General features: G+C 51.0%; 1 protein-coding gene across 2 annotated transcripts in view; it reads right to left on the bottom strand.

Annotated features, from left to right (window-relative positions):
* EDC3 (enhancer of mRNA decapping 3) overlaps positions 1-24,488 on the bottom strand; it is a 649,718-nt gene that overhangs the window by 478,150 nt on the left and 147,080 nt on the right. The window lies entirely within an intron of this gene.

Below are 24,488 nucleotides of genomic sequence, written 5' to 3'. Positions count from 1 at the left end.
CACATGGAAGGGAATTCAGCCTCCAGGCTCCCAGGAAACTTAGCCTGAAAAAAAAAATAAAATTGCATAGGTCAATAAACACACACACAGGCTGAGCCAGACAACAGGCACAGGTTGTAACATGCTGTCTGCCCTGGTCTAGCTCCAGTGTACCCATCACTGTGGGGTCTGGTCATCATCAAAAACCTACCTTTGCTCAGCTCTGGGACTTGGATTAAGAGGTCTGGAAGGTTTGTGCTGTCTCGCAGAACCACAGAATGGGTTGGGTCAGAAGGGACCTTAAAGATCATCTCATCTCCTCAAGGAAAAGGGAGAAATGGGGGTTAAATTGGCCACTGGGCTTCCAGAGCTGGAAGTACAAAACATCCCTGCAAATGGTGGTAATATGGCCACTAAAGGCTTTTGTAAGCCTTACTGAATGAGCAGGTGCTTCCCGTGCTTCCCAGCTGCTGCCAGGAGGGTGGCACCACACTGACCAGCAGCCTCCTGGCTCACCCAGCCCTGGTGGCATCTCTGAGGCTGATGAGCCAAGGTTTGTGTGCCTGATTTGTAAAGCACCTAAGGAGTCCTCAGGGATCAAATGATGATGAAATGTAAGCGACGGGAACCTGGAGCACCAGCAGGGAAAAGAATGAGTTTGCTTTTCATCCAGCGATGCGCCAATCTAGAAGAAACAACCTGAAGCATCTGTGCAGGTGGGGAGGGGGGAATTTTTGCTGGTTTCAGCTTTCTGTTCATCTTCAAACAAAAGATCTTGTGTTTTTTCCTCCACAGCAGGTTTCATAAGCATCGATTTGTCCTTTTCTCATCTCTAACCCTTCTTTCCTTTATAACTCTGAAACAAAAACATTTTTTAAAAGCCTTTTGCTTTTGTTTTGCTTTTTAAAAGAGCCAAAGCAAAATGGTCTTTATGAGCTTCCCCTCTCACCAGTGTTTAACCAACATTTTCAGCTAGCTAAACACGAAACTACAAACGATAAGGCACAAACCTAGGGGTGAAGTTGAAGGCAGGCACGCTCCAGGGACTGCAGATCCCTCTGGGAGTGGTGTTCCCCCAGGAGAGGCAGGAATGCACGGAGGTCTCAGCCCTCGGAGGACAATGCCAAGCTGGGCACAGCTGAGCAAGCACATTGGGCACAGAAATCTCAGTCTGAGCCTGGTTGCCAGGACCAACAACCAGTGGTTCAGTAGACAGCAGAGAGGTGAAGGGGGGTTCTCCATGACCCTGGACACTGGCCATCCAAAAGATCTGCTTACTTAGCTGGCTCCAGTTATCCCTCTTAATGCTGTAATGAAAACAGTTAATTCAACACACATAGATTTAAAGGAATGCTAATCACCAAGCCCAATGAGGTATTTGTAGTACAGTAGCAATCAAAGAAGGAAATCAAGTCTTTCACTGTCAAAAAAAGCTTGAAATAAACAAAAGGGGGGGTGAGGGGGGAAATTATTTCTTTTCCATGGAAGGTCTCCGGATTTTTCCCTACCCAGCTCTGCCACACAGCCCCACATGTCCCCAGCCCCACACCCTCTGAGAAAAACCCTCCTGGGTGAGGCCACGCTGCTGCCCTACATCCAAGCTGCAGCCCAAATCCCCCGTTAGCAAGGGTGCCCAGCGCTCTGTGGCACTGCTGCCTGCCACACACTTTGTTACCCACACTGATTTTTTTAATCTTCAATGCTTTGTGAACTGGATAATTTTTTTTTTTTTTGGTCACCATGTGATTGAAGCAGATGGATGGAGCAGAAGAAAAGCATCTTGGAGTGGCCAGAAACTCAGCTCGGCCATTTTCATGAATGGTAAGGATGAGAAAAAAAAAAAAAAAAGTCCAAAGAATAAACGAATAAACTCTCTTTTTTCTCCTTTGCTGAGATTTACCGTCTGTTTCTATTGCAGTTTAATCAGGGGTGAGAGAGCAGAGGCTGGGTTCCAGCGCTGTTCTTCAGGGAACTGTGGCCCGTGTGTCAGAACCAGACAGCACTCTCCACTTGTTTCTTTTGAATAAGGATAAATACAGAGCACTTTATAAAAGAGCTTAAAAGAGGTAGCAAAAAACGCAGGAAGAGATGTGCTTAGGGCACAGAGGGCAAACATGCCTTTACCTCCTCTGCTTCCCAGACTGGGAGCCCCATGGGGATCTCTGTGACTGGTGGTGTGTGTGGGGCTGCAGCAGGGAGGAGGATGAGGGATTAATCAGCACTTCCAGCCTGAGAACATCACCTGCCCCAGGCCCTTCCCTCCCCACCAGCTCCACATGTCCCTCCCCTGCCGTGGCCCACGGCTGCCAGGTGTCAGCTCTCTCCTTTGCCTCCCAGGCAGGAACAGGGTTATGAGCACCCTGTGGGACAGACATTTACACCCACCAACTCCCTGACGCTCCTCATCAACCCAGTACCCTCTCGGCTCCTCTCCATGGATCACCAGAGGCACACAGAGCAGCACAAAAAACCCTCAGCCCCCCAGCTCCCTGCCTGCAGCCCCTGCGTTCTCTGCCTGCAGCTCCCTGGCTCTCCACCTGGGCTTGCTGCCTTCCCCTGCTTCTATCAGGCCTTATCACACTTAATTTTACTCCTTCTCTCACTAACTGCCCTCTCCTTCTTATCTCTCCTTCAAAGCCAATATTTTACTCCCTCCCTTTTTTCCTCCTTATCACTCTCTTTTTTTTTTTTTTTTTTTTTAATTCTTTCTGCCTTCTGTGCTTCTCCCTTGCTCTGCTGCCATTTCTCTCTGCCAAGAGCTCTTCCCTCTCTACCATGGCTGTGCTTCCCACAGTCCCTTCCACACACAGGTTTCTGCCCCAGTCTCTGCCTCTCTCCTCCCCTGGCAGGGGTCTCATCCTGCTCCCACCACAGCGAGCAGCACGGTGGCATGGAGGGGAAAAGACCTTTGGGCTTTGATTCCTTTTCTCCTTTCTCCCTTCCTCCCCTCCTCCTTTTCCCACCCCCCCCTTCCTCACTCCCCACATGCTCTCCAGCCCTGCCTAGCCGATTTGCCACGAGACAGAGCAGGGATTTTGCAGTGCAATGCCTTCTACCAGGTTTTTGCAGGACATGGTAGCAGGGAAGGGATTTGGGATGCAGGGGCTCAGCGCCCTGGAGGAGATGGCTGGGAGAGCAGCTCAGCTCCCCCTCTCCCTTGCCCTGGCTCCCACGGGAAAAGCAGACCTATTGCTTTCCTCTCTTTTTCCTGGATCTGTATCTGCACGGTTATGATAGATTTACTGTGATTCTATCAGTTTATGATTAAAACCCATAAATTTTACTAGGTCCTTTTCTTATTTTCTATAATCCGCAGCATTCTAGGCAATTCAGATTTTAACTGGAAAGCACGGGCTGTGCATTAGGTCCCAGTGTAATGTGGAATGGTTCATTTCCCAATCCACCCCCACTACTGGTGGTACTAAAGAAATATTTTCCCGTGAAAGAGGCTTTTCCTCAATTCCCTTGAAAACAACATCCTTACCTGAGCAAAGGATCAGAGGAACACAGTGTCCCCCACCACTGTGTTTTGTTCCCATCCTGAGGTTTCTAAGCAGAGTTTCCCTGTGGATTTAGGGAGTTGCTGAGGGTCTCAGGGTGGCAGGTCCCTGTCAGCTGCCCCGTCTCAGCTCCCATCACCAGGCACTAGGTAGCTCCAGCCTCTCCAGAGGTTTCATCATGTGCCTGTTACGATCCAGATAATAAGACATTTCATTCAAATGAGCAAATTTATTCCAGTGGCACTTTAATAACGAAATCAATAAAACTACACTTCCCAGCAGGGCTTTATCATATGCTAAAACTACAGCATATTGCCTGGATATACTAAATTTTCTCCCTGAAATAAAGTGCAAAGTTTAGAAGACAGATGACACCATTTGCAGCACTAGTAGGATAATATCCTAATAAATCCATGGCCACCTGGGCACGTCAGAGTTGTCACACACTGCACTTTGTGGCCCCTAAGAACTTCACAATGACACTGAGAACTAGAATGAGACCTCTGGGGCTCACAGTGGGGATGCAGGGAGCGTGGGCTCTGGAGCACAGCCCTGTGTCATCAGAGCAACGAGGCATCCATGCAGACAGACCAGCCAGAGTGGAATGCCTACATGGGAACATCGTGGACCTGGTTATCTGTGCAGGCAACCTTATCTGTTGTGGTTCTCTCTGAAAGAAGCAGCTCTGCTCAGGTGGAACACTGAGCACCCAGCCTGGGGACCAGCCACTCCACGTGGTGGGGACCAGGCTGGCCTCTCCCAGTTGGCCTCTCCTCTTTTCTCCTAGAAAAGAGACAGGACAGTCAGGAAAGGCTGCTGGTCCTGCAAGCCCAAGGGGCAGCAGCACCCTGGGAAAGGCAACTGCATAAGGAAGCATCCATGTAAAGGGACAGTTGCTGCCCTGCTCCTTGCTGTGCACTCCTCCATGCAGATCCCACCCCCTGAGCCCTGCACTGGGCTCTGTGGTGCTTTCCCACGGGCCATCCCTCTCACTCCCTCCCCACCTCCATCCCCCTCAATTACCGCCTGCTGCTGCATCGCTGTTTCCCACATCATCACACTACAGCACCTTGCCTGACACGAGATTATGGCTCTTCCCTCCTCCATCATCCTCCCAGACCGCCATCCATCAGCTCTCCAAACCCTGCCCTGTTCCCAGCCGTTCCCATCCGCCAGTCAGCCATTTCCCACCAGCTCCCTTCTCCTCCTCATCCCTTCAGCTTGNTTTTTAATTCTTTCTGCCTTCTGTGCTTCTCCCTTGCTCTGCTGCCATTTCTCTCTGCCAAGAGCTCTTCCCTCTCTACCATGGCTGTGCTTCCCACAGTCCCTTCCACACACAGGTTTCTGCCCCAGTCTCTGCCTCTCTCCTCCCCTGGCAGGGGTCTCATCCTGCTCCCACCACAGCGAGCAGCACAGTGGCATGGAGGGGAAAAGACCTTTGGGCTTTGATTCCTTTTCTCCTTTCTCCCTTCCTCCCCTCCTCCTTTTCCTACCCCCCCCTTCCTCACTCCCCACATGCTCTCCAGCCCTGCCTAGCCGGTTTGCCACGAGAGAGAGCAGGGATTTTGCAGTGCAATGCCTTCTACCAGGTTTTTGCAGGACATGGTAGCAGGGAAGGGATTTGGGATGCAGGGGCTCAACGCCCTGGAGGAGATGGCTGGGAGAGCAGCCCAGCTCCCCCTCTCCCTTGCCCTGGCTCCCACAGGAAAAGCAGACCTATTGCTTTCCTCTCTTTTTCCTGGATCTGTATCTGCACGGTTATGATAGATTTACTGTGATTCTATCGGTTTATGAATAAAACCCATAAATTTTACTAGGTCTTTTTCTTATTTTCTATAATCCGCAGCATTCTAGGCAATTCAGATTTTAACTGGAAAGCACAGGCTGTGCATTAGGTCCTAATGTAATGTGGAATGGTTCATTTCCCAATCCACCCCCATCACTGGTGGTACTAAAGAAATATTTTCCCGTGAAAGAGGCTTTTCCTCAATTCCCTTGAAAACAACATCCTTACCTGAGCAAAGGATCAGAGGAACACAGTGTCCCCCACCACTGTGTTTTGTTCCCATCCTGAGGTTTCTAAGCAGAGTTTCCCCGTGGATTTAGGGAGTTGCTGAGGGTCTCAGGGTGGCAGGTCCCTGTCAGCTGCCCCGTCTCAGCTCCCATCACCAGGCAGTAGGTAGCTCCAGCCTCTCCAGAGGTTTCATCATGTGCCTGTTACGATCCAGATAATAAGACATTTCATTCAAATGAGCAAATTTATTCCAGTGGCACTTTAATAACGAAATCAATAAAACTACACTTCCCAGCAGGGCTTTATCATATGCTAAAACTACAGCATATTGCCTGGATATACTAAATTTTCTCCCTGAAATAAAGTGCAAAGTTTAGAAGACAGATGACACCATTTGCAGCACTAGTAGGATAATATCCTAATAAATCCATGGCCACCTGGGCACGTCAGAGTTGTCACACACTGCACTTTGTGGCCCCTAAGAACTTCCCAATGACACTGAGAACTAGAATGAGACCTCTGGGGCTCACAGTGGGGATGCAGGGAGCGTGGGCTCTGGAGCACAGCCCTGTGTCATCAGAGCAACGAGGCATCCATGCAGACAGACCAGCCAGAGTGGAATGCCTACATGGGAACATCGTGGACCTGGTTATCTGTGCAGGCAACCTTATCTGTTGTGGTTCTCTCTGAAAGAAGCAGCTCTGCTCAGGTGGAACACTGAGCACCCAGCCTGGGGACCAGCCACTCCACGTGGTGGGGACCAGGCTGGCCTCTCCCAGCAAAGCTCCTTGGTGCCACCACTAAGCTAGAAAAGAGACAGGACAGTCAGGAAAGGCTGCTGGTCCTGCAAGTCCAAGGGGCAGCAGCACCCTGGGAAAGGCAACTGCATAAGGAAGCATCCATGTAAAGGGACAGTTGCTGCCCTGCCCCTTGCTGTGCACTCCTCCATGCAGATCCCACCCCCTGAGCCCTGCACTGGGCTCTGTGGTGCTTTCCCACGGGCCATCCCTCTCACTCCCTCCCCGCCTCCATCCCCCTCAATTACCGCCTGCTGCTGCATCGCTGTTTCCCACATCATCACACTACAGCACCTTGCCTGACACGAGATTATGGCTCTTCCCTCCTCCATCATCCTCCCAGACCGCCATCCATCAGCTCTCCAAACCCTGCCCTGTTCCCAGCCGTTCCCATCCGCCAGTCAGCCATTTCCCACCAGCTCCCTTCTCCTCCTCATCCCTTCAGCTTGTGCTTCCCGAGCCTATCAGTGTTCCCCAGCCTTGAGTGCTGCGAAACTAATTAGCTCACTACAAAGATTGAGGAATAATTAGGGACTCCACTGAAGGCACAAAACTAGGGCATCTTGCCTTAAATAAATGCGAGTAAGTGTCTCTGCGCTCTGCTGACGGCCTGCGATTGCTTCAGGCAGATGATTACACGACTCACTGTCCCTCAGCTCCCACTCCAGGCATGTTCACCAGAGGTGCCTCTGCCTTCATCTCGCCCTTTAGACAGGTCCTTTCTGGGTTTTTTTTTTGGCTCATGTCCCTGCACCAGCTACTCCCCAGAGCTCCACAGCTTGCCAGGCACCAAAGCAAGCGGGCAGCATTCCTGAAGGTGCTGGTGCTGCAGGTTTGGGTGCTGCCTCCTCAACTGATCCCCATCTCCATCTCTCTCGGGGGGAAGCTAGAACCAAGCACAGAAAATAGCAAGAAAAACATTTGCAAAACTTCTTTTCCATTTGCCTCTGCTGGGCAGAAGAGAGGCCAAAACAGCCTTTCCCCTGGGCAGTTCCACTGTGTTGGGCAGGAGTCTACCCTGCCCCACACTGGAGTCCCTCAGGACAGGGTGATACAAAGAGGAGGATTTGGGGGCTGCACAGCCCCTGCTTCCTCACACACAGACCATGCTGGGCACTCCCCACCTCAGCATGTGGAAGCCCCTGGTGACACACAGGGGTTCCCTGTAATCCTCTGCCTCCCACCGAGGAAATCCCCCTCCCTCCTGCCTCCACCAGGTAATGAGCAGGAGACAGAGTCAGAGGAAGCCCAGACTGAGGCATCTCTGACCTTCACCACTCACTCATCTCCCAGTTCTGTGAACAATCCCTCCTCCTGCCATTGTCTGTGCCTGATGAGGTCCACACAGTCAGCACTTACGAATGATATTTAATAACAAGCTGACACTCAGCCCCTGTGTCTCACCCAGAGATCTGAGGCAGCCTGATAATGTCCTCAGTCATTTGTGGAGGAGCAGAGCCTGTTGCCTGCCGGGGAAGTTGTGTGGGGAGACAACCCTACTTTAGGCCCTTTGGAAGAGCCACTCCAGCTCCTGCTCCCTCTGAGCCTGGTCTGTCAAGGCTGAGCATCCCCTCCTGCCCTCAGCCCACCCCTGCGGTGAGGAATGCTGGTGGCCACAGCGGGAAAAGACAGGTTCTCACCCTAGGGACCAGCCACCAAAGGACTTCATGAACACTGTGGTGCTTCACACAGAGCCTCAACCCCTTCCATCAGAGGCTGTATGGCCTCGTGGGTTTGGTTTGTTCTCAGGGGGTTTTACCGTCTCAGATCCCCAACCACAGAAGGGGCAGGGAAGGAGGAGTGGGAAGGGGGTCCTAATGTGACAGCTGACATCAAACTGACCCTCATCTAGCCACAACTCCTCCTCAGTGGTCCAAAGAGGTGAGGTATCAGGTATCCATCACCCACAGGAGGTTCCCTTCCCATACCTAAGGACACAGGCTTGTGGAAGATGAAAATCTTCAGCTTTTTGTGTGAGGTTTTGGGATCTGGGGAAGGTCCACACCCTGAGAAGGGCCACACTGAGCCAGCCCCAGGGCTGTGAGCCTCAGGAACATGTCCCTAGGCAGAGGAACCCCAATGACTCTCCTTCTGTGCAATCCCTCCCAGTCTGGGGCAACCCAAGGTTATGGAGCTGCTGAGCCATGCAGCGTCTGCACCATTTATTTGTTTTTAGTCCTTAACAAATCTTTCTTCCTCAGAGTCGTCTGATTTCATTTTGCAATGTACTCGTGCCCCTGGTCCTCAGCAGGAATTGTAGCAGTGGGTGCCACTCCCGGATCCTGCTCGCTGCTGCCAGAGAGGTGCATTTGCTCAGTGCACCCTGCACTGTGCATAGGAAATTACACTGCAAGTGCAGCTCCCGTTTTTCCAGCTCTGAAGGGTTAAGGATTTACAGACACCAGGTGAAGCTAGGCAGAGCAGGCAGGGCTGGATCTGCACCCGCAAATGGACTGGAGCAGCTGCTCCCTTCTCCTGGGTGGCCACTTAAAGGGACAATGCCAAGGTCGATTAGACCCCAAGCCCGGGCCTGCCTTTCCTTTCCCTTTTCTTTCTCCTGGGGCACACAAGTGTTGACAGTTCAAACAGATGAGAATTCAGGACAAAAAGCAAAAGTGAGAGCTTCAAACACCTTCATCCAATAACCCTTCCCAGGTAGGCTGGCAAGGCAGCTTAACAGTGCCTGCTCCACAGCAGCTCACCAGCCCATTGTGACCTGCTCCTCAAACCACGGGGGAAGAGGCCCAAAGCTTTTTAAATTCCCATGTTTCTCTCTCTCTCTGTGAGACAGCATGGTTTCACACTCACTGAGTCTGCTCACAGCTTGTAAATCCTCTGTGGCAGCGTCATTTTAGGGGTAAAACCTCCATCTGTGCCAGGCTGAGAACAGAAGCAGGGCCAGGCTGTTTCTCTGGAACAGACCTCCTTGGTTGTGCACCAAGGACCAGAGTGCAGAGGAGTCCCTTGGGCATGGCTCTAGCCTGACAGAGGGCTGTCACTGGGCAGAAAGCCGCAGGAGCCGATGGGGAACAGGCTGCAGGCTCTCCAGCACTCCCCCTCTTTCCCATACCGAGCTCCTCTGATGGGATGGTCTTGAAGCAAAACTGCTGGTGCCTGCGCATTCCTGGTGGCTCCACGTCTAGGCACACAGCTGTCAGCAAGGCTGTGCTGTCAGGACTCTAGCAACAGCACCAAAGCTGACAGTATTCTCCAAAAGCAGAAGTGTGATGAGGAAGAAGAGACAAAATCACCTCAGACACAATCTTGCTCGGTGGCAAGAGGGTTCTGCTCTGGTATCTTCCAAGGAGAATGAGAAGCTCCCCGAAAGTCTGGGGTGGTTTGGGATCTGTGTGGAACTGGAGGTTCCTTCTGTCACAAGGCCCTCACAGATGGATGCTCAAGGCAGCAAACAGACAGACATCTTTATCCTGCAGTACAAGTGGAGCTGTTCTTGTCTTTCAAGCAGACACCTAATCATTTTTAAGATCTCTGCCTCAGAACTATCTTTTTGATAAAAACTAATCACGGGCTTAAATTACAGATAAATACCCAATATTAAAAGAACCGTTTGAAAAAGAGGAAAGGGGTAGTTTAACAGTGCTCATTTTCTCTGCTTTTCTATAGCACACATCTTGGGCTATTTAACTGTAGAGCTTATGGATCTTCATTCTGACAGCTCTCTTTTCTTTCAGATGGGGTTTCCACAAATGTTTCCCCTGTTTTTTTTCCCCGCTCTGCCTCCGTTAACCGAATTATTGCAGCAATCACTATCTCCAGCTGAGCAGAAGAAGCAGGCATGCTAAGAGCTGTGCAAACACACACAAAGGAATCAAGCCAGTGCTTAGAAGCCCAGACCCAAAGGCATCTACACAGGGAAGGAGGGACTCACAGGTGCCTGCAAAGGATCTGGGCTATAATAGCTCAACAAAGAAAAGGAGCTGGAAAAAATAAAATAAAAATCAAAGCTTCAAGTGGCTCAAGAGACCCGGTGAGGACAGAGGTCTGTGCCCACAGCTCTGCCAGCCCTTGAGCTGCCAGCCAGAGGGATGGAGCTGCTGTTCGGCTGGCAGGAATAATCCAGCTCTAGGTGCTTTTAAGCACTGCACAATCCAGGCTCACGCTGGCTTCTTCTGCTCTGCAGGGAAGAATGGCTTTGATCAACAGAAGATTGCCGAGTTAATTGTAATGATATTCTAATAAAGCTAGGGAGATTAATTACGGCTCTTTATCAGCGCTGGCCCTCTGCCAAGGGTTTGCAAAATTGTTTTCCTCTGTTTCTTGTCATTTGAATTTAGGAGAAGAAAGGAGGAAGTTGGGCGCCTTGTTTTCCTGCAGCAATCAGGAGTGTGGCCTTGTGCCCTGCTCACACTCGCAGCTCGGCGCGCCGATGGAGGGGAGAGGGGGGGGAAAGCAAGACAGGGAAAGCAAATGGAGAGCGACAGAGCAAACCAATTAGACGTGAGGCAGCACAATTACGCTCCTCGTCAACAAGTGGGCTGGTGCAGGGAAGCACAAAGGAGCGAGGCGATGGCATGCGACCGCAGATGTGTGCACAGTGGGTAAACCCAAAGCACGTTACGCCTTTCCAGGCTGGAGAAGACAAGATACACACAGCACTTGCCCTGAAGGCTCCCAGCAGTGCTGACGTGGGGCAGAAAAGCCCCACAGCCTTCATTCTTTCTCATAGCACATCAGCACGGGAAAGTGAATGTCCAGAGAGCAGACAGAGCCTTGCTAAGCGGCTTCGGGGAACAGGAGACTCAAAACTTTCCTTTTTCACTTGACAAATAGCTGTTCCTTCCAGGGAAGATTTAGCAGTGCCCAGGCAGGTGAGAGACAGACCTGCAGAGGAATGATCTGAACTGGAAGGCAGCAGATCAATTAGACAGAGCTACCTGTCTTGCTCATGGGGAAGGGTGAAGAGGCCATTCCTGCAGCTGGCTGGCACAAGGTGTGCCGGTGGAACAGGCTTTGAGTGAAAGCAGGGAGGGAAACATGCTCCTCACACAAACCAGAGAGAAAGAGGAGAATTAAAATAATACAGCTTGCTTTTCAGCAGGCATTGCAGCAGTACCAGAAACTTCCTATTGATGGGTCAGGGCTCGTAGCTTTGAGGAGGAAACACTCCACCATCTAACCCATGCCTTCAGCTCTCCATGGGCACCCATAGGACACACAGCTGATCCAGAGGCATTTCCCTGAGCGGCTCCAGGAAGATGACACATTGCTACTGCTCATGAACCAGAAAGACAGACTGGAGGTCTAGATTAAGATTTTTCATATTATTCCTGCCAAGTGGAACATTCCCAGGTTTTATTCACCTGAGACATGCTCAGGCAGGGTCAGCCTGGCAGGGTCCCTGCTCTTTCTGGGCTGGCCTGTGGCACGGGGCACTCCCAAAGGCATTCAGGCAGGATGGAAAAGTGGCAAGATTAGTCACAGAGCACCAACCTCCACATGCCACATGGCCACTGACAACCCCCAACTGCCTTTTGAAGGTGCACCAAGCACTTCTTGCCTGCAGAAGGACCGGAATATGACAGCAACCTCCACTCTGTGCTAAACCAGAGGACTAAAGGCAAGGTCACAACAGGGTAAGAACAGGGTCCTTTTTTTGTACCATCAACCCTGATAACAACACAGATAATTCTTTGGGGTTTTCAATGACCCGTAAAACTACCTCACACCCACAATGTTTCTTCCAGCTGAGAGGAAAAATTGCTGATCTAAATACTTTTCCCCTGGAACACGACAGAAACAATTATTCATTTAGGCTTTTGGAAAGACTATTGAATTTGGCAAAATGTCGCTCCAGGGGTAAAACAACCTGGAAAAAAAAAGTTTCAAAAACATTTAAAAGCTCTACATTTTTTTTTAGATAAGGAAACTCCACTTTTCCCATTTCAGAACAAATCCTAACACTGAATCTGAGTTTATTTTAAATACAAAGAAACAAACAAAACATTAAGAGAACAATTACCAAGACAATCAACACCAGAAAGCTAAGTATTGCAGAACCTCCCATCAAAACCTTCCACCCCAAGAAAATTTGTTATTTTATACAGATTCTGGGTGACCAAAGCATTTCAGCAGCTTAAGGTATTCCTTAAGAAGAAAATCTAATTTCCAGCTGCCTGGAGCCATTATCCCTGCTGATGGTTCTGGTTCTGGTCCCTCTCAGATGGCCAGGGACTGCACCCACTGCTCTGTCACGCACTACCCAAGATTCCCTATAAATAAAATTATCACCATTGGCTCTCGTGTTCATTTCACAGGCGGCTGCTCCGCTGACAGGTTTCACACGGTGCTACTGTGTCTTGTCAGCTTTATACTCTCAGGCCAATGCCAGCTCACCAGCTCTGATGTATATACATAAAAATAAACGGCTCAGAAACCCCAATAAAGTGACAGATAACATAATGGGACCTGGCTTCAGAAAATAAGCTTCTTTATGGAACCTTTGTGCCTCCAAATTTGATTTATGCTGCGTGGGCTGCCTCTTGGCGATGGTCTGGGGAGGAGGGCTTGCTCGTGCTCACTTCCTGCGGGCAGTGAGGGGACAGCGGCTGATTAAGAGCTGCCTTTAGGGCTCCTACCCTAAGACTGGCAGCATTAGTGTCAGAAGCAGAGAGCAGAGCTTCCCTCAGGATATGGTTGATGTGATCTTCCCCCAGCTCCTGCAGGTGCTCAGTGTTTGTCCTAGTGGCCACCCTAGCCAGGTCCAGTACCTGCCCCACCTGCCCACCTCAGGGAAGCTCTTTGCATCCTCTCTGACCCTCATAACTCCCCTCCTTGTGCTTTTCTGTCCTTGCCCACACTGTCTGCAAGCTGGAGGTAGCTGCAAAGAGCTCAGGGCTTCAGCAGCTGACAGAGCATATGAAGTTAAACCAGACAGTGCCTAAAGGAGACCATGTGAGCTTCAAAGGGGAGAGCTCCTGATGGCATGAGCAGGTTCTCCTGGTAGCCTCTTCGCTCTGGGCTGCAGATGGTCCTTATTCAATCTCTTTCTAGAGGAGCTTCCTTGCAAACAGGGATAATCCTTCATTTGATGTTTGCTCCCTTGGATATCGCTGTTCACAGCAAGCGCTGCAATTTGTGTTTATTCTTGCCAAGCCATGTTTATTCTTGAGCCGCTTTGATTGTTACAGTGAAGGCTGGGATGGCTCTTTCAGTCAAAGTGCCTGTTTCCAGGGGGCTAATAATGAGAGACTGTCAGTCTGGAGGCACGAGGGAAAAGATCACAGCCCCTCCTCTCTCAGCAAACAATCAGCCACTGCCAGACCCCACGCTTTGCTCTCCTCAATCTTTGGTATGCAGCTGGGAGATCCTTCGCTCCAGCCTCAAGCGGAGGTGCCAGTTGGATGCCAGCCCCACTGCCATTCCTGCAGAGGGGCACAGAGACTCCCAGGAAAAGCCTTATGGATGCAGTGTGTAAATGCCATGGGACCTGGGGGTCAAGCAGCCCTGTGCCACGCACGGGATAAATGCCTGGTGAGCCCAGCAGAGCCTGCATGGTGGAGCTGGGCTGCTAGGACAGACATGCCGGGGCTCCTGACCCACTAAAGCATTTCAGAATAACCCGTGGGCACAGAGAATTTCTGCTGCAGGTGCTGGGTCATTCACTGCAACAACTGGTGCACTCAGCAACTCCTGTCCACCTCCCAGGCTCCCACGTGCAGAGGAAACCCCTGGCTAACTGCTGCCAAGCATGAACCTCACCAGGAGAGGAAGAATTCACCTGCAAGATCACACACAGACCCGCCGCAGCACAGCCAGGGGACCGATGGCTCAGATGGCAACCACGTGGCTCCCCATCCCTTGTTCCAATCTCCAGGCCTTCATCCCATTCAGATTTTAATCAAACCTTACATTATGCTGTCATTTGTTGGGGGCTTAGTACTAAGGAGGGCTGTGGAGGAGGTTTCCCCTCAAATTAAATAATTAAAATGTTTTTCTCAGGCTAAATAATTTTAATCTCCCCCCAGCAGACTAGTGGCAATAAATATTTAATACATTCCTTGCTTGACTGCATCCAGCATGTTATCATTTTAGAAATCATTTTATTGTCTGTATTTTTCTTCTTTTAATTACAGTCACCTAGTATCAAACCACTTCAATAAATAATCAAAGGCAGGGGAGAGACAGGGCAGCCAGGATGCTTCAGGAGAGGCGTGTGGTGCTACCTGCATGGAGAGGTAGGGATGGAGAGGGGGCACGCAAGGGGATGGATGCATCCCATGCTGGCAGCCACTGTCACTACTGCTTGGTGCTTACAGCTGACCCTGACCTTAATGCTGCAATCCTGGCAGCTGATTTGGGTTACCAAAATGACAACTCTGGAAGGGGGACACGGTGCTTATCCAGCTCCAGTGCAGAGGTCCATCCTGCCAATACCCTCTCTGGCAGGGGCCAGCAGCAAATGCCAGGGGACTGGTGCGAATGCCAGCCAAGCGTGCGCTGATCCATCCCCAGGACACTCCTCTGGCAATCTGCTGCTGAAGGACTTCCTGAGTCAGGTATCCTCTCTCTCTTTTGAAAGCCCTCAATGCATTTATTTTTATTTTCTTCCAGGAATTTCTCTAATTACCAGGGCAGCCTGAGCACTTCTTAACTGTTCTTTGTCCAACCCAGCCACTGATTTCCAGGTTGAGGTGCCCGCTGTGCCGGCGATGCCGGGTGCAGCAAGGGGGGATATGTGGGAGCAGGGGTCAGAAAATGACCTCCCACGCTGTTGGAAGATGGAAAGCTGGGAGCCCCAGCCCTTCACTGCATGGCCAGATCCTGCCACTATCCCCACAGCCACCAGGCTCATGGCCCCAGTGGCCTGGCAAGGAGAGGGTTAGCAGCTCCTGCAGCTGCCACCACAGCCAGCCTGGTGAATGGCATTAGCAAAAATGAATATAAATACTACATGAAGCTAATAGGATCTGAGGGGAGCTCCTTAGACAAGTTGATTTCCAAATTGGACTGACTTTAACCTCACATAAATAAAAATGAACGCTTATAAAATATGGTGGAAAAATCCATAAGGGCAGATAAAGGCATTGATGCATTTTTCTCTTCCTCCTGCTCTTGCAGTACAGAGCGGGGCTCCACACGCTGCTCAGGATCACCTCAATCCTGTCCCTGCTCCAGATTAGTCCAGGCAGGTTGTGTCTACGGCCAGACTTGGTCTGTAACAGCCAATGTTGCCCTGAGGTGAACCAGGGAGGTTCACCAGCAAGGTTCAGGGCCAGGGAAGCTCCCCTGGGCCAGCTCCAGGCATGATGGAGCAGACAGCAAGAGAGATGGGGCAGGGGCTCAATCTGCTCCCCATCAGAAACTGTACACACCCAGTGCAAAGCCAGCCTCCACCTCTGGTGCCAGAGAAGGTCCCTTTCTGATATTCAGACAAATTCAGCTTGAATTCACCACTGCTTTCCGAAAGCACACATCACACATCATGGGGCCAAGAGGGTCTCACATGCTTGTATTTCTTCAGGCAACCACTGTTAAGAAAAGGCCCTGCCCTGAAGGTCTTCAGCCTAAGCAGAAGTTGAGAAGAACCAGCAGGAGAAAACGGGGTCACTGCCTGACAGACAGGTAGTTCCTATACTTGTGCCCAAGCCCTCATCACCAGTTTGGGACAGAGGCTGGCACAGGAGGGGTGAAGGGCAGGGGCACATTTCTGCGGGGTGCATCTAGGAGCTCATCTCTGAGCAGGAGGTGCTGGAGCAGAAAGCAGAGAGCTGGGAGACGCGGTGAGTGCTGGCAGAGGCTGTCACCGGAGGCTGACTGACAGTGAGAAACCACGTGTGGAGAGGGTCTACGAGGTTAACAGCAAAGAAAACTGTGAAAGGGCTGGAGAGCAGAGACAGGTAGCTGCTGTTTGCCAGCAGGAACCAGCAAAAGCAAGTAAAGCATGGGTGACACAAGCAAAATGACAGGCACAGAAAACGATCCTTGCAGCACAGCTCTGAACAGGCAGGAGTGGGAGAAGATTGCATTTGTCAAGACCAGAGAAAAGGATGTTGAAGGAACTGAGCCGTGAGATGATGACACTCCAGATGAGAGTTTTAGCTGTGCCTTAGCAACCCGAGGCAGGGGAACGAGGCAGCCCAGCACAGGCACCTCCACAGGCACCACCAGACTGGCCCTTGGAGCAGCAACCTTCAGGCAACCACGGGGTGCTTGCACATGGATGCTGAGATCCGGGTCCAGGCAGAGGACCAGGCTTGGGGAGCTGTTCCTGAATCATCTGCTGGCATGATAAAGATCTTCTGAGAGACAAGACAAATAAAGAGGTAGACAGAAAACCAGGAAAGACAATTTGGGTTTCCAAGGGAGGACAGGTCTCCCAGAGGTCTGCAGGATGAGGGATGAGGAGGAGGGAAATGTTCTGCTGTTGCCAAGGAGAGTTTATCAGCATCAGGGGAAAGCAGGGCACGGGGCCAGCCCTGTGCTTGAACCAGAGGACCAGAAACAGCCAGCAGTCATTGACAGCATGTCCAAAAAGCTACGGGAGTTGGGGGCAAGAAAGGGGTGGGTGAGAGCTGATGGGGTCTAAGGTAGAAAGGAAGAAAAACACACCTGTTTGGGAAGGGAAGATCAAAGGGGAAAGAGGCAGGGAATCACAGTGCATGGAAAAATTCACTGCACCCCCCTGCAAGCTCAGGCAAGCCTCCCACAGGCACCAGGTGAGAGGCATCAGAACCTAAAGCCCTAAACCAGCTGGCTCTGAAATCATGGTAATGGCAGCAGCTCCCCTATAAAAAGGGGTCTGGCCTCCCAAAAATGATGTGGGCAATAACAAAGTGGAGCAGCCTTAAATATCCATTTCCTCCACATAAATAACACGGTCTATAACTCGGGCTTTATGGGCAAATATTTACAAGGCAGAGAATTTACAAAAGATAAACAACTTCTGGGCTAATTGGGGCAGAGACAAGGAGCTTGGAGATGAGTTTGTCTTGCCTAAAGTAAGCAAGGTCCCTGGAAAAGAGAGATGGGTCCAGGGACCTGGACAACTAGCTGGTACTGGGGACCATGTGCCTCTCTGAAAACAGGGACAGTCATTTGATGCTTGTGAGATCTTTTCTCTGCCGCCACAGGCCAGCTCAGAGCTGGTTGCATGCAGGACCTGGTGTTCATGGTAGGCTTTGCTGACAGTCAGGGGAAAGGCTGGAAACTCTCAGCTGTGCTTCTGGCAGGAGACAGCCTAGGGATGATGGAGGAGCCAGGGTCCAGCAGCTGGAAACCTGTGCCCATCCATGAAAGCCAGGCTTGGCTAACCCACCACCCTGCCCATCCCAGCAGGTTCTTCACCAGGGCAAACATCTCAGCCTCACACGTGTTGCACTGGTTATGAGTCTCCCTGCCTCCAGCCCTCCCTGCCATCCTCTCTGGCACTGCTTCAACATATCTTTGAGAGATGCATCGTTGCCAGACAACACCAACCCCAAGGAGGCAGTCCCAAAAACGTGAGCAGCCTTGGCAGCTGGGGAAGCACCAGGCACACAGCAGCTGCAGTGTTTCTGAGATAATATCGTGCACAGCTTTGGATCCATAAAAAATTGCAAAGCTTTTTGACCCAATTCAGGAGTGAACAAAAACAACAAACCCAGACCCATGTGTTAAATCCTCCAAGGTTTCTGGAGGCTCAGAGCAACTTTCTAGGAGCAAGGAATTCCCGCTGCGTCTATCCTCTGCACTCACCACTCATTATTCTTAGCATGGAAATTTTTCCTACCATTTCCAGGAGGTGCTTTGAGCTGTTTTCAGCTCAAAATGTTCTGTGCAGTGAATCCAGATTGGACTTGGTAGGCAAAGATAACAGGAGGCTGCAAGCAGGAATAAAAATCCCTCACGACACACATACAGCATAAAGGTAACTCCAGCCTCGAAGAGTTTACCACCTTCAGCCCACACCTTGCAGACTTCTTCTGAGCTTTCTGAGGTGTGATCCCTTGGTGTGTGAGGGACACGTACATTTGGGAGCTCGGGAGTGCTGCAGGACACAGCGGGCACCCACTCACCTCCCCAGTGCCTCGGCACATCAGAGCAGATCAAACACAAACACACAGGAGGGTTCTTCTCCAAAAACACTGTCGTGGCTATTCCAGAAACAAAGGACAATTACAAGGGAAGAAGCCTCCCTCTGCCCAGGGGAAATCAAGTTGCTGCTTTCATATTTCATATTTGGGCTGTGTCCTACCCCTGTGCCGGGAGCCGGCATGTTCCGACTCCGCGTGGCAGCAGCACGGGATGGATGGCTTGCCCGTGGCACAGCTCAGGGCTTGGACAAGTCCTCAGTCCTCTCACAGGGCAGGAGGTGCAGGAGAAGGACCTGCAGGGATTTCACAGCAGGCTCAGGCAGGGACAGACACAGAGATGTGTGGGCCAGACTAGGATGAAGGCAAGGGAAATTGTTTATAAAGGCGATGGATTTATCTTTCCAATTCTTACCTCTCACCCCTAAAATGCAGGTTTCAACCCAAAGACAGGCAGGTCAAATTTGGAGACAAACTTCAGAAAAAGAAGTGAAAATGAAAATTTCAGCCCTGACTTTTTTTTTCCTAGACATTTCTGAAAGGGAGCACTTTTCACTGAGGAAGCGAGCCGGCGTGCACAAACAAGAAGCAAAATGAAATGACCCCAAACAAATCAAATGGATTTTCATGGTTTGTTTCTTCCTCGGGGTGTGTGTGAGGAGAAAAGGATCACTGTCAGTCTCCCAGAGACATTATTTTAACTGTTCTACTTCAGACACCACATTGAAAAACTGAATTATTCAGAGCTCTAATTGCAGCTCCGAGGAACACTTCCCTTCCTCCTGCACCATCCTGGTGCACAAACTGCCCACATCCAGGCCACAAACTGGTGTTTTTCTCCTGCTTTCCCAAGGGATGCAGGCTCTACCCACACCCAGAGATCATCATATACCTATTCCCAACAGCACATCACCCTGGGGGAAGAGGGTTTTACAGACAAGTGTGTGCAAGTCCGTACATGCGCATATGAACTTAGTGGGGTGGAAGGAAGCACAGGAAATAATGAATCCCCCTGCACTCACTAAGTCCAAACAAATAGACTGAACTGGGAGCCTGATTTGCATGGGTTTGATTGAAGATGTAATTTGCCACTGAATAAATACGGTTGCATCCAAATCAAACCTTTAGTCCCTCAGACGTTATAACTCTTTTCCTCTCTTCCCTCAGGGTTTGCCAACCTTTAAGGCTGACCAAGGATGATGTATTACGAGGAGGAATGGACTTAAATAAGATAAGGGCAAGAATAGACATAAGCAAAGACTTTCCACAAGGAAGCAGGAGATGTTTAAAAACACTTTAGAGAAAAGGTGCCATCACTAGAATGACCACAGCCAGTCCAGCCCCACATCCCTCACAGAATCACCTCAAGATTATGGTGGTAATCACACATAGAGCTGGCCCTACATTCCAAGGAGCTGGGGCTCTGTTTTCCCAGCAGGCTCCTGCTTAGAGCACTTTAAATCTACCAGAGCTCCCTTTGGTCTGTCCCACGGGTCCCCATCAGCGTAGGCAGCTCTCCTGGTACCACCATGTCACCATGGTTGCCCAAAACAAGGTACATGACATCATATCCTCAGGGCAGGTGGGGGACATGCAGGTCTCAGCAAGCACACATGGCTAGGATGGGCCTCTGCTAGAAATATGAGCTCAAATTTAACACTATCGAAATTAGGAAGCATTTCCCAGAGCTTTTCAGGAACTTAGAGCCTTGGCCCTGCTGCCTCTGCCCCAGAAAAGCCTGCTGAGGTTCAGAGCTTTCCTCCCCTGCTTGTGTCTCCCTGGATTATCACAGACACCATGCTGCTGGAATTGACACTTGGATGCCTTCCTCAGGCTGTCGCTGACTGGGTGAACCTGCTCCCCATCACAGACCCGCTACATGCTGAGCTCCCTCACTTGTTCTTTCCTCCCAATACCATATTTATGAGATCCCTCCAAGGTCTCTGTCAATGGCTCAGGCAGCCTTGGCTGCGCAGCAGCTACCAGAGCAGTGAGGATCCTGCCAGCCTCTCAGGCAGGGAGCAGAGGGGAACCAGGGCCCAGCAAGAACAGATTTACTGGGGGGCAGAGGAGGATGTAGCCCCCATCCTCAGTAGCCTCATCCCAAGGGACACCACGGTCCTCCCCTCCACCTGCCCCCACAACCCACAGCTCAGCTGCATCCAGGTGTCAGGTAGGATAGTGCTGAGTAGAGAAGCCACAAGCCAGTGCAAGAGAAAGAAGAATTACAGTGCAAACATGAAAAATTGGGCATTATAGCTGGGAAGGAAGTTACTTGTACGTTACTGAGCAGCTCTGGGCTTTGCCCTGTGCCTGAAGCCCTGGGACTCGCAGCCATGCTACAAACACACCAGGAATGAGCATCTCCTGGGCATGAATTCTACCCCAACACAGGTATCACTGCTCCAACTGCAGCTTCCCAGCTCAGAACATCCCTGGGAAGAGCAAGGACGCTCACAGCCTCAATTTATGTGAGGGAAATCCATCACAAGGCATGAAAGCTTTTCATTCAGGACAATTTGTTGCAGAAGTTATAAACCGAGGTGCTGGGAAGCCAATTGTCAGACCAGGAGCGCTGCAGATTGGCAAGACACAGAGGACTGCCCCTGCCAAAGAGCAACTTAATAAACATTCATTGGGCAGATGGGGCTGTAAACAGCACATCTGCTCCCGAGCTGGGCACGGGGAAGAGAAAGGGGGCAGGGGTAGGCAGCCTCGTCCCTGGGCGCTGTTTGTAGCCCGGAGTCATCACTCAAAAGCAAGGACCATGGCGCAGGCAACGCCAAGGCCAGAGGAAGGGAGAAAGATTGATTATCCCATAAATCAATTGCCGGGCACTGATTACAAAATAAACCACCAGGGCAAAGGTCAAGTGCTTTGTTATATCACCCAGCCCACAAGATTTATTTACCACTTGGGCCATCAGTCCCTCTTGCCATCTATTACAGGGAGCTGCAGCTCTCCCTTCCCACCTTTGGGCACGGCTTTTGCCTACGGACACAACCAGCACAGACCTGCAGGCAGCAGCACAGGGCTTCAAAATCAGATCCAGCTGCTGGGACCAGGCAGGCACTGGTCCTGTAGGACTTACAGAGCCACATATACAGCTCTGGGAAAGGTGACAGCCAGGCAGGTCAGCCCAGCTGCAGGCACCAGTGGTGGCTGAGGGTGCTCACCAAGTCCTCCATCCCCACCAGCCTGCCCTGGAAGCTGATCAGCTCTCCACAGTGGGAAGATCAGAGGGACATGGTCACCTCTGGAAAGAGCTGGATCTACCATGAAGAGATTCCCACAGCCACTGGCCTCGGGGTGCACTTGTCATTTCTTTCTGGGCTCCAGGAAAGACCAAACCCTTTAAGAGGATCAGCAACTTCCCGGCAGGGGAGCAGGGCCTCACTCCAAATCCAGTCTGTACCCAGCCAAGCTTTCTATGCCCACTTCTACCATCTGAGCTCTGCATCCTTACAGGGAGAGCTGCAGAGATCGTCTCACAGCACTCAACTGGAATTCAGCCTAAAAAACTTTATTTTTTTTCCCCCCTTGCCTTTCTAACTTTATATTTTAAACACAGGCAGCAATAAGAGAAATTCCTGGGAGTATTGTTCATCTGTTTCCCAAAAGCTGCTTGTCACTGACCACGAAAAGATTTTTCAGTCTGGCTCCCGATATATAAAAAAACCCTAAAATGGACATTTTTGAGTCCTTCGCAACAAGCAAAGGAGAATAACGTCAGAGCCGTATGATGTGTGTGCGTGTGTACTCAGAGGGTGGCAAAGAAATATCACAGGGAGGAGGAGAGGTGCCAGCCCGTGTGCCGTGGGCAGGGCGCCTTCTGCCTGCCTCCGACCGCACAGCCCGGGCGCTGCTGGGTGGGCTGCAAGTGCAGACAGCCTGGGCCAGGGCTGTTTCCACTTATGGATGTTCCCATGGACCATGAGGCTGTTACCCCATCCCCCTGCACCACGGTACTCTGCCAGAATGGCTGCTGCAGTTGGCACTTGCCTAGGAGTTTATTTTTCTTTCCAAAGCACTGAATGTTTCAACTCCTATTTTAACCCATCTGCCAGCAGAGAGTGGAGGCTCCAGCTCATGGGCCCAGCCACACGTTCCCACAAGGCACACAGGGCACCCCCATGCAGAGGGACATCCCTGCACAGAGGGGACAGCTGAGCTGATGAATTGCAACCCATAAAATCATGGGCTGGTTTGGAACGTAAAGGACCTTAAACCCCACCTCGTTCCAACCCCCCACCTTCCACTAGACCAGGTTGCTCCAAGCCCTGTCCAGCCTGGCCTTGAACACTTCCATGCTCCAAGCCTGATGTAAGTCAGTCAGTGCTGTCACTAGAAAAACTCGTGATTTACCCTTGCTGGGGGTAGTCCCCACAGGCACCTTGTGCCCCAGGGTAGGAGTCATTCATTTTTTTTAGGGCAGCTTGTGGCCCTGCCAGTCACTGCTCTACTCCTGCCACCCTCTCAATAAGCTCAACGACCACTCAGCCTCAACTGTCTCCAGCTTGAAAGCATAAGGCACTCACTTCCCCAAGAGGTAAAACCCCCATCCCTGCTTCTCTGAACTGTATCAAAAACATTCCCAGCCCTCCAGGACAATTCTATGTCCCAGCACAATCAGAAAAGCACAAGGACCCATGGTTGCTCCACTGGTCCCTGCTTCCCCGAGGAAGGCAGCACTCCATGGGAGAAGTCCCACCAGTGGGACCCTACCAGTAGCTGTGCTGATCTCAGGAATTACATTCCCCCCTCAGTGGGTGGGCCTCCTCAGATGATGGTGCTCATCTCCAGAGCTCCACTGTCATCCACAGCCAGCACCTTGACCTTGGTGGGGAAGGGTGTGATAGGTAGCCAGCCCCTCCTACACTCTTCCAAGGAACTCGATGGCAAAAATACATTATTCCAAGCATTCACTCCTGGAGGCTTTTGCAAATCCCTTGAAGTCAACAGTATATTACTTTAAGGGCTTGGTATGTCTGCTGCTCTCCTGCAGGGGTTCTGACCTGTACAGACATCAATCATTCCTATCGCTTGGCCTGGCTCTGTGTTTTGGGTGATGGCAACGGACCAAGGTCGGAGCAAGGCAGTTACATTCCCCATCCTTCCCTCCGCTCCTCCTGGCAGATTTAGAAGTTCACATTTAATCTGAAAGAGGGAAGATGGAGAGGAGCCTCAGCAGCTGCAGTTTCTGTAAATGTCAGGCTAGGAAGGAGATCTTAGCAAGCCTTAATACACTATGCAAATCCTCAGAGCATGACCGTGTGCTACCAGGGCTTTTTATTCCCCTCCGTGGTAATCAGAGAGACAGGGATTAAAAAGGGGAGTTGCCACACAACTAGCTGGTCCCTCTGCTTTACCAACCACTGTTTAAAGACCATGTTGGGGCATATGGGCCTAAGAGTCCATAAAGACCTCCAGGCAGGGGTGGGTGTTCTCCTAAAGGGTGCTAGCCAAAGACTTTTAGGTGCCTAAAGCTATTAGAAAGTGTCCAAAGGAGGGTTACAAAGATGGGGAAGGGTCTAGAGGCAAAGCTGAATGAGAAGTGGCTGAGGTCACAGCCTGGAAAGGAGGAGACAGGTCAGAGCTCATCAGGGTCTGCAGCTTCTGCAGAAGGACAGCAGTGGGGCAGGCACTGATCTCTGTGACCATAGACAGAACCCAAGGGAATGGCTGCAGCTGTGTCAGGGAAGGTTTAGGGTGGATATTAGGAAAAGGTTTCTCACCCAGAGGGTGGTCAGGCACTGGAACAGATTCCCCAGGGCAGTGGTCACAGCCCAGAGCCTGCCAGAGCTCAGGGAGGGTTTGGACAATGCTCTCAGGCCCATGGTGGGATTGTTGGGATGTCCTATTCAGGGCCAGGAGTTGGACTTCAGTGATGCTTACAGGTCCCTTCCCACTCAGGATATGCTACAATTCCCTGCTTTGGAATATGTTTGGTGCATGTGCAAGGGGACGAGAGACACGTGCATGCATTTGTCATGTGTGTGTCTGAAAGTGAGACTGTGCTCCATGGAGACAGGATGAGCAGGAGGCACTGCACAGCGGCTGGGTGTGCAGCTCTGTGCTCCTCTTTTTACAACTGCATGTTTACATCTTTTTTTTTACTTCTTCTTCTTCAGATGCCTTTTTTTTTTTTTTTTTTAAATGCATCAGGAAA

Source organism: Empidonax traillii, unplaced genomic scaffold (assembly GCF_003031625.1).
Source record: "Empidonax traillii isolate 1590-97213 ecotype Southwest subspecies unplaced genomic scaffold, ASM303162v1 scaffold12:size2584012, whole genome shotgun sequence".
In the NCBI taxonomy this organism is placed as follows: Eukaryota; Metazoa; Chordata; class Aves; order Passeriformes; family Tyrannidae; genus Empidonax; species Empidonax traillii.
This window is presented reverse-complemented; position numbering and strand designations above follow the sequence as displayed.